General features: G+C 35.3%; 1 pseudogene; it reads right to left on the reverse strand.

Moving 5' to 3' along the window:
• Nucleotides 1–1,122: 1,122 nt before the first annotated feature.
• LOC128180964 (E3 ubiquitin-protein ligase TRIM71-like) lies at nucleotides 1,123–5,044 on the reverse strand (annotated as a pseudogene).
• Nucleotides 5,045–17,215: the final 12,171 nt, after the last annotated feature.

Here is a 17,215-nt window from a genome sequence, read left to right on the forward strand (position 1 = left end):
AATTATATTTACATGGTTTATTTTATGTTTCAACATCACCTCTTTTCATTGTAATTTTGAAGGATGAAGATTTATGGAAAAATATGGAGAAGTTGGGTTTTCTCAGCTGTTGTTTTCCATATTACATTACATTGACATTTTTTAAATCTCTTTCTATATATTTCCTAGCTGATCAATACTTTTGGACAAATACCGTCGAAGTATCGAGGTAATGAGTCGCCTTGACTTTGTAACGGCCATCCTTGAAGAGAAATTAAAATCTGCATCGGATGCCATCCGTACCTGGAGTTGAGCTGTCTGGGTCATAGGTTATACAACTTTAAGGTCTTGTAGTATAATAACACAAAACAAAATTGTCGTTCAATACCAACTTGATTCATTTTTTCAGTTTTCCTCAGAATTACAAAATATTAAATCTATTACCAAAACATTCATAATATTATATTTCCATGAGTTTATACAGTCATGTCATATAAACAATCTGAAAAGAGGAGTTTTAGGAGGCAGTTGGCTACCCGTCGTCCAAGATTTCGCCAATGTTTTATTGCTGGTAATAAAACTAATGCAAGTAATAGACTGCGGAGACTCTTATTTGCTAATTACCTTGATGTCAACCAGTTGGCAGCATGTATTTAAATATGTTTCAATATTAATATAAACGAAAACTTTGTTACTTGTCTATATTATTCAATTCGTTCATGATACTTTTACGTACGGGTATATTATAATTAACAAACATGCTCATTCATATTTTACATGTATTTTACTTGTTACAGTCATCAAATAGCAGTCAAATCATCTCAGATATCGCTGTCAGCCCACACTCATTACTGCACTCGCTAAGAGGGAGAAAGAGGGCCACATACCTCACTGCTCCACTGACCACAGATAGGCAGTATAACTGCTGCTTCAATGAAGACAAATTGGTACCGGTACTTATATGTACAAATTTTGTTCTTTTATTTTATTTAATATATTGTAATTCCTCGCCCTCTTTTAAATGAAATTATGTCAGCATGACAATTATGCAATTTCTGCCCCTAACGCCACAGTTCTGACGTGCCAATGTATGATTGACTCCAAATTTAAAAGGCTACGCGCTGATATTAAAGAATCCATTGATATTGTTTTGTTTTAAGTTTTATTGATAAAATAATTGTCAAACATTCATAAGCAGTATTATATATATATGTATCTATGTCAATATACTCATTGTCTAAATACATTTTCAGAATCCTTTGATCGTGCAGTTCTGCAAAACTCCAAGATAGAAACACGAAGGGACAGTATATTCCACACAAGGATTTTATTAAGTTGAACAGAAGATACAAGATTAGCAGTAAATCAAACATCTACTCTAATTCTAAAGGTTTAAAGGTAAGTCACAACAATTGTCTCATTGGATGTGAATTCTGACTGGGTTAATATACTGGTATCACTCCTCTATATAAGTAATGGGCCTCAGTCCCTTTGTGGCCTCGCTCCATTGCTGGTAAAGAATTGAGTGCTACCTCTCTGTTAACCCATTATGTGTATTTAAAACATGTCACACAGAGTTTGTTGATAGCCACATGTAACAAATACAGTCCATTCATTCTAATGTAACAAACACAGATTATAGACACATCAAAACAGTCACTTTATATATACATCTATAAATAGAAAATGGAGTTTGTCTATATGTAATATACATGTACATTGAATCCCTTGATATATACATGTAATACATAAACACAGTTTGTTTACATACAATATATAAACACGGTCTGTTTTCCTGAGATCAATATAAAAGAACAATTTGTTTACATACAAACATATGATATATAAACAAATAAAGATTGAATAAATGGAATGATTAACACAGATACAGTTAGACAGTATGTTTACATCTTGTAGACACGGTCAGTGTATGTGTGATACATTAAATTATCCACATTCAGCGTGTTTACATCTGATACACACCGTATGATGACATGTAATGTGTATAGTTTGTTTACATTATATCTACACACAGTATGTTATATGTACTTATATTCTTTGTTTACATATAATTGATACAGTTAATTGATTTACATGTAATATTGTATTTTCTTCACTTTACCTGTGTCATACTCAGCCACAAAGAGGTTGTCTCTGGTGTCCACACATAAACCCTCTGGATCCTGTAAATCACAGTTGTCAATGTAGCGGAGGAACTTTCCGTCCTGATCCAGGATGTGGATACAGTGGTTGTATTGGTCTGCTGTCAGGATCCGACCCTGGCTGTCTGTTGTGATGTCGAGTGGATAGAATGATCCCTTGGTAGTAGAGGGAGGACCAGTATAGGTAAACCGGAGTTTCCCGGCCTGATTGACCACCACTACTGCACAGGCGTCACAGTCTGATACACATATATCTAGGGTCCTGTTCTCACTGATGTATTTAATGTTAGATAATCCACCAGGTGAATAGAGAGGTTGTCCTTTGTCATCGTACTGAATACTTTGTTTCTCTGTGGAGCCAGAGTAACACACAACTTTTGTTTGTTTTCTATCATTACTGACCATGACAACCAGGAGGTCACCAGAGGAGGTACTACAGACACCGTAAGGTTTCCACCCCTGTAGTCTGATCACTGTCTGTATCTGTGTATTCTTCACTATGTTCACAGTTTTATCATGGTGATCAGTATAAACTAGATCCCCACTCCTTGTCACTGCTATGCCCCGTGGATCGTTCCCTGACTTGGTTTGGATGGACTCTACTAGTTCCCCCTGCAGGTTGTAGAGTTTCATCCTGTTGCCATCACCACACGTCCATACTTCTGTATCATTCAGACACGTCACACCATATAGATATTCATACCCTGTGTCTATAGCTGTGATGACCTGGGGTACATCCATCAGTGACCGGTCTGAGGGAGAGGACTCGGCTCCCCAGGACGGCATGCTGTAGTCTTGTTCCTCTGTTGTAAAAGATAATGCTGACAGAGCACCAAACTGTTCAATCAGCTGATCTGTGTGGATTTCCTGAGGCCTAAACTTTGGTAAGGACACTTTGAGTTTAGGAGGCAATCTTCTGAATTCAGCGTTCCTGGATTTGTACTCAGAGACAAGGCAGACATCTTTGGTGTTCAGTAACTTCTTCAGTTCAGCAATGGTCTGTGTGATTTCAGAAATGATGTGTGTGATTTCATCTTCCTGTTTATTCAGGACAACCAGGTGTTTGGATTCCATTTCCTCCACGTTAGATTTCAGGTTTGTGATAATGGTGTTTATTTCTCTGTGCCATACTTCTCCTTGTTTGTCAATTGCTGTTGTCAATTTCTGGGAGTTTTTACTCAGATCAGCTTTCTGCACTGGGATGTTGGATGCAATCTCTTTGTATTTAGGATAAATGGATTTTTCTAATTCTTGCAAATCTTTTTGTAAAATTTCTGTTTTGTTTTCAAAGCTTTGGAAAATGTCAACTTGTTTATGTCCTGAATGTTTTCCAGAAGAGATACATTCTACACAAATAGGAATGTCACATTGTTCACAATGGAGTTCACATTGTTTGGTGGTGTGTTTCCTACATTTAGGATTGTTCAAAGTGGTTAAATATTGTTTAAGTGGCATGAACTTTAGAGGAATCAGAGAAATGATTCAATACACAGTCTTTACACAGATGTATATGACAAACTTCACAGTACATGGGGGCCACAGAGTCCTGACACAGGGTGCAGCATACAACATCCTGGGCGCTGTTCCAGGGGTCCATAGTCAGGGAAACCTTGTAATTAGGGGGGAACTAAACCTGAAAAGTAAAATTCAGTCTGTATTTATGATGTATACATTTATTATCTTGGTTTGAGTAATTCTATCTCTATACATGTATGTGTAGGAATTAGAGATTCATTTCATGCATTAAACTTTCATTAATATGTGTTGTCATACAAAGTTAGTTGCTTTTTTCTTTACTATTTATGAAAAAATTATGAATTTAACAAATATAAGGCATAAAAATCATTAGTCCAAAGATTTTAGATTATCAAGAAAACACAATAAGAAAGTGGATTATAAAACTTACCTAACGTTACCCCATTGGTAAACTTCAGGTCTTCACGATCCAACATGGCGGGCGTCAGGTGTTTATTCTTACTGGTCGGTTGCCTACCTGTGCAAGTTACATGATCAAATTAAATGCCAGTTACAAACGTATGCTTGTATATGTGTTGGTCTAGAATCGAGGTCACCCATTGTTGGGAGGTTTAAATATATCTGACATTCTTTATCACCGCTGAACGTATATTCAATTAAGCTTTAAAATGTAGGTTAACCAGTTTGGTTTGAAAAGATAGTATTTGTGTTTTGACTTAAGATTCTCCTGTTCAATAGATATTTCTCTATAAAAGCTGGTGTGGTGTAATGGTGCACACATTCCTTTGAGAATGAAGAGTTGGTTCAAATCCCACCATCAGCATACAAATGTAGTGAAGTATAAATGTATTTATTTAAATGTGTAATGTGTGGATGTTTATATGAAGAAAAAAAAGCAAATGTGACCTTATCACCAATTAATTATTAAAGGTCATTGTGGTGAACAACATTTGAACATTTTTACTGAAAATGCTTATCTGATCCCATAACTACATGACATGTAGTTATGTCAGAGCGGATCTAAAGAAGGAAATGGAAGACAAGCATCAGGACACCCCCACCCCTTGAAAAATAAAATTTACCAAATGAACATGCTAGACTTGTCAAAAATAGGTCTTGGACTCCCCATTGCCGCACCCTGCAAGCAAGATTAGTATTCAGACCCACCATCCCACTACTATGGGAGATGTGTCATTTAGATTCCAATGCAAACAATAAAAACCCCCTGAGAAATAAAACTTAATTTTGTGTGGGGCCTAAGTTTTTTTTATTAATATAACAAATAATTCTCCGCCCCTAATTTCCATGGATGCGACCTATCGACCTCAGATTTCAGTCTGATGGAATGAGGATGACGTGACACAGCCGAGTATCCAGCATGGCTTGTTGTCCAGTGTCAGAGAAATCTGTGGGGCTGGTGGTGTCAGAAAGATGTATATTGTGTCCTCAGGCTTGGAGCGAATTACATTGTAAAGTAATGCATTACATTACCATTACTTCATGAATTACCCGGTAGGGCATTACATTACCATTACCATTACTTAATTTTCTTGAAGTAATGCATTACATTACCATTTTTGTAAATGTTTCATAAATAAAACATATTTAAACATATTTACAGATTCATGTTCACTATCATGTTCAAATTTAATAGCGTATACAAGATTACTGTTGCACTATATGATCAAAGTTTCACAGGTTTCATCTTTCAACTGCATCATGTCGGGTGTGAATTTAAGATACATGAATATAAGTGTTTAGGTAATAATAGAAAAAAATACATGAATCTTGTATTTTCTATCAGTCCAAACTATTGTACTTAATACGTGTATACAACAGAGAGAGAGAGAGAGAGAGAGAGAGAGAGAGAGAGAGAGAGAGAGAGAGAGAGAGAGAGTAAAATTATTTTCACATGGGTTATAATACTGAAGTAATTTTTAAGCTTTAAGAGATCATGGTTGGACAGTGCATTCTTTTTAGTGCATTTATTTTTGCTTTTAAGGGTGTATGTCTGTTCTCCATTCTAATGGAACGCATACAGCCAATAGAAGGGTGGTGATTGGGGTGTTTAGCACCTCTTTAAACAATAGAATGTGTTGATACTTAGAACAACACTGTACTATTGACACATTCTTCACAGTAAAGAATTCATTGAATGTACAACTTTTCAAATGATTTGATTTTCTTGATAGGTCACTCTTGAAATGTTATGAAATTGTGTTGCTATAGCCAGTTATATTGACAATTAATTTAAGAATGGATTTTTTTTTAACATGCTTAATCATACAACTAAAATATTTTTATCTCAAGAATTATTTTTCTTCTTTAAAAACAATTTTTAATCAAATACGGTTATTCAATTCATCACGATTTTACAAATAAACATGCATAGAAAAGCATAGAAATGCAAAGTAATGCCATGTAATGCTAGCATTACACTAGATTTTTGGAAGTAATGCATTACATTACCATTATATTACTTGTAATGCTAAAATTACACATTACTAGCATTACTTTGAAAATATGTAATGCATTGCAATGCATTACCATTACATCTAGCATTACCCCAAGCCTGGTGTCCTGGGATTTGGTTCTCCTGAGTTGTGGAGTCAGTAAATGCGATCTATTTTCTATGTTCAATGTCAGTGTTTTATTGCAATCTGATTAAAGTACAATACACTAAAGTGCAAGAGATATGACAATGACCCATTCCAGTTCATGTATTGACGTAAGAATGAACTGAGTTGAGTTTCATCATAACATACAACTTATTAGTAAGACACTTTTCAATATACGACGTGTATTACAGATTAACTCCGAGCCAGGACCGGTTTAACAACGAAACAACGAAAAGTGACCCCCGTAGAATATTGACCCGCGGGTCAAATTTCTACGGAGAAAACTGATCCAGGGTCAGTGTTCTATGACAAGTAGGGTCATTTTTCTACAGTAAAAGATCTACTCCCTCACACGTTGAGAGCTGACCCCCATAGAATTTGACCTAGAATTTGAAATTATAGAAATTAAAGGCGATACGTTTAGCATTCATGTTATGTAAGTGTCCGGGGGGGGGGGGGGTATGCGCCTCCCGTTTTACCCTTTTACATATATATTATCACTTTGAAGAAAGTGATGTCTGTTTTTATCTTGAAGTACTTGTCTGCTTGCCTTGTGGAGCCCCTTCGCTAAGCCTTTTTAGGGCCCCCGGGGTATATGCATTATGATGTGCTCGCATGCGCTCTCTTTCTGCATTATGCTCGCTTTGCTAAATAGGCCCCATTATATTATAGCAGATGATTTAATAGACAAACCTAAACTTAATGAATACGAATTGCATATTTTAGAAGAAGAAAAACAGAAGACGGATGTGAAATTTCGACAAAACAAGCAAATTTTTAGTATCTGTTCTATTTAGCTACACTGAATATCTGACAACCAAAAAAAAAAACCACCGTCACACCAACAGACTCATCTTACAGGTACACATACGACAGCAACTCGCGTGTAAATTCGGAATTTTGAATTTATCACGATTGCACTAAATGTCTGATAACTTTAACTGCAAACTCTACATCGCCGCCATTATATGCACTATAAAGTTGTGTACGTACAAGCACATACCATACTTTTTTACTTGTAAACTTAAAATGTTACTATGGGAGGAGAGGTTTGGAATTCAACTGCGTTGTTTAACCATAAACAAAGTGGCCACCTCTTGTAATTAAAAGCTGGAAAACAAATAAACAAACACTTTTTTGAATGACTTTTGGTCTCAAGTTTGGCTTGGCCCAAAATTTTGGCCTGGCCTCAAATTTGGCCTGCACAAAAAATTTTGGCCTTTCTTTTATTTTCATATATTTTTTAAATATTTGGAGATTTTATTGAATTTTACTGATTCAAGTGCAATACACATGAATCATCCCACTAGATGGCTTTAAGTGTCTTATACTGATAATTCTATTGAAACATGTTTTTGACTATAGGTACATGTGTGAGTGATTGATTCTAATAGATTTTGATCCAGTCTTCTTTTAAATTCCAAAGTAATTTTAGAATGTAATACTGCCATTGTATTAGCATGGCATGTTTTTTTTAATGTACATTGTAATTCAACTCGGAATGCTCTAAGTATCGGCAAATACCTATTAATATCAAATACACTGTATTTGTTTGAGAAAAAAAATAATTGCAGAGACCGATTTGTTTTTATTCCAACCAACAGTAAAGGTTACAAAAGGTTTTGCGTTATTCAATATCCTGATATTGAAGTTCCTCAAATATTTCCAAAGTATACACATGCATGAAACTCTACTCTAATCAAAAGGTAATGATCAATGGCGTCGCTGGATCAAGTTATTGGAGGATGCAATGTTGCAGTAATTCACAAATGACATTATATTAGACCGAATGCTTTTTATACCTGACAGATGGATTTTGCCTAAAATAAACTTTATAACTAATCAGATCTATAACAAACCGTCAAGTACATGTACACTGCAATGCTGTAACCCCCCTTTCCCAACTTTCTGTATGCAGTATGCAACACGTTGATAATGACTTCGTTTTTTTTACTCTTTTTCTAATTGAATTTTTCACTTTCACAACATATACATACGTAAAATATTTCGTGCATTAGTTGATAAAATCATTTTTGAAAACTTTTGACTGTTTGATACTGTACAGTCCTTGTGTAGTAAAAGTAAATTTTGCGAGATAGAGAGAGAGATAGAGAGAGAGAGAGAGAGAGAGAGAGAGAGAGAGAGAGAGAAAGAAAGGGGTAGGGGTAGTTTACATATGCATATAATACATAAGCAATATCCACGTAATAGGACCCTGTTCTACATAGATACTTGAGAGAGGATGAAGAAAAAACCATTGCAGTTCTAAACAAAATAGAAAAAAAACCACAATAAAGGAACATATAATTTACTACAGTACTTCAGCTTATCACATATATTTGCGATAGCTTTCATACTCCTTATAAATGTATTTACGATTGTTCATAAGCATATATTTTAAGATCAAAAGCCTTTCTATTATGACAGTTTTTTCTTCATGTATTTTTGGATTTGCGTTACTTTTATACCAACAAGAAAAAATATATTGCTTCACAATAAGATCTACCAAGTTAAAACATTTATAAATTTCTCTATTTGTTAATTTTCTAAAAAATACCGATTGTTTGGTTGACAATGGTTTTCGAGGGGTGTCAATTTCAACTGTTATCCTCCCAAACAGGCACTATTTGTTTTGTTATACTGAATGTCTTAATTTTTAAGAAAATTTTACTGCTTTTATATAGGAATAACGTGAATTCTACAGCGAACCGTACGCGCATAATTTTCGCGCATGTAACAATTTTCAATGTTACCCGTTGCTAAGTGCGTTGCTAACGCTGAGGGTAATAGAAAGGATATGAACTGCGTCTTAACCAATCAGATTTCAGTATTTAACATAAAAGTATAACAATATAGTAACCCCCCCCCCCCCCCCCCCGGAAAAGCTACTATATAAATAGTGCCTGTTTGGGAGGGTAACAGTTGAAATTGACACCCCGAGAAAACCATTGTCAACCGACGCGAAGCGGAGGTTGACAATGGTTTTCGAGGGGTGTCAATTTCAACTGTTATCCTCCCAAACAGGCACTATTTATTTTGCTATACTGAATGTCTTTTTTTAAATTTTTAAGAAAATTTTACTGCTTTTATATAGGAATAACGTGAATTCTACAGCGAACCGTACGCGCATAATTTTCGTGCATGTAACATTTTTTAATGTTACCCGTTGCCAAGTGCGTTGCTAACGCTGAGGGTAATAGTAAATATTATTAACTGCGTCTTAACCAATCAGATTTCAGTATTTAACATGAAAGTATAACAATATATAATAGCTTTTCCCCCATAGTAGGGTTTCTCCCTTACGTTTTTGGTTCATATTTTATAAAAAATATTTTTGGAAACTCAGTAAGGATTAAATGTTTCTTTACTTCTAGGTTGCATAATTATATCTGCATTCATCTGTGCAGGTTAAGTTTGAATATTCGTTTTGCCGATTTATTATTTTTTATAGACAATGCTAAAAATTGAACATGTGTTTAATGGAATTAATCATAGAACTTATAATTTAGGTAATTTAATTGATAAAAGTACTTGGTTTTTACAAGATATACACTTATATGCATAATTCTGTGATCAGAATTTGTAAGTGAAAACTGTTTTGAGAATTTTTTATTAAATTTGTCCGTCTGTTTGTGCAAATTTTATCTAGGCTAAACCTCTGTTTTAGAGAAATTTTGTTTTCAATGTTTCAGAGCTCGATGTTTAAAATCCAATTATAATGAATATTGTTCATATATTCTTTAAGGTCCCATATATCATAAACTAGAAATGACTACATCGCCATATTTTCACAGTGTTAGTGGTTTACCACTGGTAGATGACTCTGAAAATTTCAGCCCTCGGGGTAGGAGCTCTCGATGTTTCAGAGCCCGATGTTTAAAACCCCGAATAGTGTTCTATAAGTGTGGGCCCGATTCTCAAATTCTAGAGATAACCACTAAACCATTTTTTTACAGTGGTAGTGGTATACCAATAGTAGATGATCCTGAAAATTTAATCCCCTAGGGTAGGGGCCCTTAATGTTTCCGAGCCCGATGTTTGAAATCCAATTATAATGAATAGGGTATTTTTATATGCTTCAAAAACTGTAAAGTTGTTTTCAGAAAACCTATCAAATGTAGACCTTATTGATGCATGTTCAACCTTCCTCAGACTGAAGATTATCGAATCAATATTAAGATTATTATTTTTGTCGGAGTTTTTGTGCTCCGTGTTTTTAGCTACCGATTTGGAAAAAAACCCCATAAAAGTGACCCGCAATATATACTAAAGTGGTGACGTCATAAGAACTTATCGAATCAATATCAAAATTATTATTTTTGTCGGAAATTTTTGTCTTTCATGTATTTTGCTACTGATGTGAAAAATCAGAAAGTGATCCGCAATATATACTAAAGCGGTAATGTCAGAAGAACTACTCTCAAAGCCGCTACTTCAAAGATTGAAATATTTTGTGAGAAAGATATGTTTCCTTTCATAATATTTTTTTGTTGATACCAATTAACTAATTATAAACATGCGTTTTACATATTTTGCAACCAAGTTGTAAAAAGAGACATGGAGTACCCCATCATCTTCACAACGTCTTGAAGTAGTAAAGATGATCAGTGAGTGGAAATTTAAGACTAAACATATCATTATCTTTATTTTATCAAATGAAAAAATGGTGATAGTTATTTGTTACATGTATTATACCTAAAACACAACAAAATATCTATATTCTTCTTGTTTCATCGTAAAGGCGCTGAAAAAAACACAGGTAAAATCTTTGACTGAAAGCAGACTATAATTGATATCACAACACAAACCACAGACTATTGTTCTATACCCAATTATCAAATGTGTGCAAAACGGGAACATACCTTTTTAGGGTCCCATATCTCAAAATTAGATGACCATATCATCATATTTTTACGGTCATTTTAAAGTAAAAATATCATTTAAATATACCCACTCACTTATATATATCTTTATCAAATAAAAAATAATCAAGAAAAGCGCACATGATATGCGACTTTTTTTTACTAGAAGAACAAGCTTGTATCTAAAAAAAAAAATAAGTCAGCTCATAAAAAAAAATGTGTAGTTTTTTTTTCTTCTAATTACCCTTGTTTCATTCTACAAAGAAATAATATGGTACACAAGTAAATCTTTATTGCAAAAATATATATGAAATAAATAATATGAAAACATTTTAGGTGAGTGAATCGTATATATTGTTTTATATGGCATCGTTTCAAAATTGTATATTTGTAAATCACGTTGCAAAAAAAAAAGCGGAAAAATTAGCACGCAGTGAATGCTATTTTATTCATGCTCTATATTTAACATTTTCCAAAGTAACCAGCAAAGTAACTGGCTTTGTTGTGGTTGTGAAGCAATTTCATTTTTAAAAAATGTTACGCTACGTCATAAAACCTCGCGTTTCGTAAAATATGTGCTTTAAAACATAAATTTGAATATGCGTGACTTAAAAAACAAAATTGTAATACTAACTGCAATACATAATAAATTATAATACCCCTTACCCATGATTTGAACCCCATCGAAGTAAAACATTTCAATTTCTCGACAGATCATTGCACTCTGTCTCTCGTTTGATATTTAGAAGTAGATATATATGATTATATTTAACGGTATTTATTTAAAATTAATAGCCTTTTGGACGAAGGGAGCAGTACATTAACTTCCACTTTTTATTCCCTTCCTCTACAAAATTAAGACAATATTGGTCGGTTAGTTTCCTGGGAGGAGCTTACACATAGATGATAATGCATGGGAAAATTAAAGTTCTAAACCGGCGTAATTTCACTCAAATGTATTTTGACGTGTTCTGAGAAAAATATCATAACGTCGAGTCAAACCTATAGATAAGCTGGTTTAGATGAGAAAGATTCGAGGTATTCCGAAATCCGTGTAAAAGGTGTTCCAAAAAGGTGTAACAAAAGGTGAAATAAATGGTTATGACACAGGAATGTTATGAAGGCACGCCGTTTTGTTCATATCAGAGGTGAAAAAACCATATATTTTATTACATGTATTGATAAATGCCATAATTATCCTTTATTGCGAGAAATTAATATCATATCAGTTATTGCAAATTATTGCCACCTATGGTCCGCCATAAACATGACTGGAATGTAAAAAAGGGGGGAAAATCCACTATATAGTAGTCTTTCCGTGGGGGTAATCTGGCTATTAAAAGGGGGGAAAACCACTATATAGTCAGCTTTCCGTGGGGGGAAAAACTGCTATATAGCCATATTTCCGGGGGAAGATGGCTTGGGGGAAAAGACACTATATAACACCGGGTAGATTTCGACCAATCGATAAACAAAGCGTGTAGATTTTAGCCTGGCTGTTTCTATAGAGCTATGTATTAACTATAAGTTTCCGTAAGAAATAGAGGGAATAATACTTGGTAGATGTAAATATATTCAAATGGAGTCAATGCCAAAGCCTTTTTAGTGTCATTGTTTCTTTGCAATTTGCCCTAACTGTTATATACTGAAGTTTGCAAGTACAATGTACATTCTTAAAGTCAATATGGTTAAGACAGATATCGAATTTAAATTCATGCATAATCATTTGTAAGGTATTTTTTAAAAAAAATAATGTTATTGGCTCACCATATGGTACATGACAATAATATAAAACATTGTACAATAGAAGGGATTAGCTAGGTCACACGTCACCCATGTATATATGCAATTTATATAATAAAGATCATTGCATGTAACTTTTTTATATACAAACACAAAAAAATACAAACAAAAAAAGAACACAAGAAAAAAAGATTGCTCCTTGATTTAGAATGAAGAGAGAGAGAGAGAGAGAGAGAGAGAGAGAGAGAGAGAGAGAGAGAGAGAGAGAGAGAGAGAGAGAGAGAGAGAGAGAGAGACTGATTCATCAATATGGAAAGTAATGTGACCTGATGAACTTCAAATATTAAACTACAATTTTCGGTGCATTCAATATCTATATTCACAATTACTCATTTTTATGAATGTTACAATCTGGCTAGTAATGGCTGCCAGATTTCTAAAAAAAAAATATGCATTTGGTTTGTTGAACATACATGTAGGTAACTTTCTTTGGCATGAATTTTATTTTTCAGATAGTTTTTAAAACAGTAAACTGAACTTGTCTGCCAGGTGATTTTGTACGAGTTAAATTTATAAAACATTTGTAAAGTATTTTGTTTCTTGTCAATTCTAAATTCGAAGTTTTGGGATTGGTGATGTTTATATGGTTTTAAAATCAAGCATTGTATTTAAAACAAAATACATTCTTTTTAAGCCTGTTGTAACGATAAAGAATTGATTGTAAAAAAAAATATCTAAATGGGATGGAGCATGCAATCGATCGCGAATCCAAAGGATGAGGAATTCAAACTTATTAAGGTCACTCATTAAGTTTACCTATAAATATCCAATATCAAAAGCGAGCTGGAGCTGGTTATTCGTACAAGTTTATACAATAAAAAGTATTCAAGTTTATGATCACCGGTCTCCTGAACGGAATGGTGTCCCCTATCACTTGGCTACTCATGTGTCCCCCACTCACCACCAATACCTAAAGTGTGTACAAACCACTTATTGCTGTATGTATGTAGTACATTGGAGTGTAATGAACCACTCATTGCTGTTGGTATGAAGTACATTGGAGTGTGTATGCACCACTGAATGCTGTCTGTATGTAGTACATTGGAGTGTGTATGGACCACTTATCGTGTGGGTATGTAGTACATTGGAGTGTGTATGGACCACTGATTGTTGTTGGTATGTAGAACATTGTAATGTGTATGGACCACTGATTGCTGTGGGTATGTAGTACATTGGAGTGTGTATGAACCACTCACTGCTGTGGGAATGTAGTACATTGGAATGTGTATGAACCACTTGTTGCTGTGGGTATGTAGTACATTGGAGTGTGTATGAACCACTCACTGCTGTGGGTATGTAGTACATTGGAATGTGTACGAACCACTTGTTGCTGTGGGTATGTAGTACATTGGAGTGTGTATGAACCACTCACTGCTGTGGGTATGTAGTACATTGGAATGTGTACGAACCACTTGTTGCTGTGGGTATGTAGTACATTGGAGTGTGTATGAACCACTCACTGCTGTGGTAATGTAGTACATTGGAGTGTGTACGAACCACTTGTTGCTGTGGGTATGTAGTACATTGGAGTGTGTATGAACCACTCACTGCTGTGGGTATGTAGTACATTGGAATGTGTACGAACCACTTGTTGCTGTGGGTATGTAGTACATTGGAGTGTGTATGAACCACTCACTGCTGTGGTAATGTAGTACATTGGAGTGTGTACGAACCACTTGTTGCTGTGTGTATGTAGTACATTGGAGTGTGTACGAACCACTTGTTGCTGTGTGTATGTAGTACATTGGAGTGTGTATGAACCAATTAATGCTGTCTGTATGTAGTACACTTGAGTGTGTATGAACTACTCAATAATGTGTGTATGTAGTGCATTGGAGTTTGTATGAACCACTCAGTGATGTGTGTATGTAGTGCATTGGAGTGTGTATGAAGCACTCACTGCTGTGGGAATGTAGTACATTGGAGTGTGTACGAACCACCTGTTGCTGTGTGTATGTAGTACATTGGAGTGTGTATGAACCACTTATTGCTGTGGGTATGTAGTACATTGGAGGGTGTATGCACCACTGATTGCTGTCGGTATGTAGTACATTGGAATGTGTACGAACCACTTGTTGCTGTGGGTATGTAGTACATTGGAGTGTGTATGGACCACTTATCGTGTGGGTATGTAGTACATTGGAGTGTGTATGCATAACTGATTGCTGTCTGTATATAGTACATTTGAGAGTGTATGCACCACTGAATGCTGTCTGTATGTAGTACATTGGAGTGTGTATGGACCACTTATCGTGTGGGTATGTAGTACATTGGAGTGTGCATGGACCACTTATCGTGTGGGTATGTAGTACATTGGAGTGTGCATGGACCACTTATCGTGTGGGTATGTAGTACATTGGAGTGTGTATGGACCACTTATCGTGTGGGTATGTAGTACAATGGAGGGTGTATGCATAACTGATTGCTGTCTGTATATAGTACATTTGAGAGTGTATGCACCACTGAATGCTGTCTGTATGTAGTACATTGGAGTGTGTATGAACCACCTGTTGCTGTCGGTATGTTGTACATTGGAGTGTGTATGCACCACTGATTGCTGTCGATATGTAGTATATTGGAGTGTGTATGCACCATTGAATGCTGTCTGTATGTAGTACATTGGAGTGTGTATGAACCACTTATTGCTGTCGGTATGTAGTACATTGGAGTGTGTATGGACCACTTATCGTGTGGGTATGTAGTACACTGGAGGGTGTATGCATAACTGATTGCTGTCTGTATATAGTACATTTGAGAGTGTATGCACCACTGAATGCTGTCTGTATGTAGTACATTGGAGTGTGTATGGACCACTTATCGTGTGGGTATGTAGTACATTTGAGTGTGTATGAACCACCTGTTGCTGTCGGTATGTTGTACATTGGAGTGTGTATGAATCACTTATGGCTGTCGGTATGTATTACATTGGAGTGTGTACGAACCACCTGTTGCTGTCGGTATGTTGTACATTGGAGTGTGTATGAATCACTTATTGCTGTCGGTATGTAGTACATTGGAGTGTGAATGCACCACTGAATGCTGTCTGTATGTAGTATATTGGAGTGTGTATGAACCACTGAATGCTGTTGGTATGTAGTACATTAGAGTGTGTATGCACCACTGATTGCTGTTGGTATGTAGTACATTGGAGTGTGTATGAACCACTTATTGCTGTTGGTATGTAGTACATTGGAGTGTGTATGAACCACTGATTGCTGTTGGTATGAAGTACATTTGAGAGTGTATGAACCACCCATTGCTGTTGGTATGTAGTACATTGGAGTGTGTATGCACCACTGATTGCTGTTGGTATGTAGTACATAGGAGTGTGTATGCACCACTGAATGCTGTCTGTATGTTGTACATAGGAGTGTGTATGAACCACTCAATGCTGTGGGTATCTAGTACATTGGAATGTGTATGAACCACTCCTCAAAACAATAGCATCATTCAATAAAATGTCTAAAATGGGTAATAAACAGGCGACACTCCTCTTTATAAGTAATGGGCCTCAGTCCCTTTGTGGCTTTGCCTCATTGCTAGTAAAGAATTGAGTGCTACCTGTCTGTGACCCCATTATGTGTAATTTAAACATGTCACAAAGAATTTGCTGAAAACCACATGTAAAAACTAGATGCTGTTATTAGACAGTATTACCCGCACTAAGTGTTTGCCCCTAAATAACACTGTTTTGTACCAGTTTAATTAAAAATGAAGGCCACATGCAAGTTCCGGTAATACATTTAAAAATTATAATTTTCATAACTGAAGGATGAGATCCCTTCCCATATGATAATAACACATGAGCAGCACTTTATGTGCGATTTGGGGTTGAACTGTTTGCATGTGAATTTTAAGTTCATCAATAATTTTTACTTTTCATGTCATAGAAAGTATACTCTGGTCTATATAATTATTACAAACAAAATTAAATTATACCCGCTCTCCGCTGCGGTTGCCGGCTTTAGATTTGCTTCTGTGTGCCTACATGTACATCATCGTGTGCACGGATTTAGAAAAGGGGTGGGAGTGATGGGTCCAGACCCTCCCCCCAATGAAAATTCATTCAAATCAATAGTAAAATTACTAAAAATACACCTCGGACTCCAATGCCCTTACAGACTTGTAATTGCTCTTACCCGTAATTGCTTTAACCCGTAAGGTAACATTATTTTGGGGGAAAATATAATATTTATACTTTATTGTTTATTTCAATAGGAAGTATACATCACAAAATGCAGGTGTCATGCACCACCTTAAAGCTGTTATTTTTCTCATAAAATAGAGGGGTTTTGAAGAATAGGTCATAAAAATA

The sequence above is a fragment of the Crassostrea angulata genome, chromosome 4 (genome assembly GCF_025612915.1).
Source record: "Crassostrea angulata isolate pt1a10 chromosome 4, ASM2561291v2, whole genome shotgun sequence".
Classification (NCBI taxonomy): domain Eukaryota; kingdom Metazoa; phylum Mollusca; class Bivalvia; order Ostreida; family Ostreidae; genus Magallana; species Magallana angulata.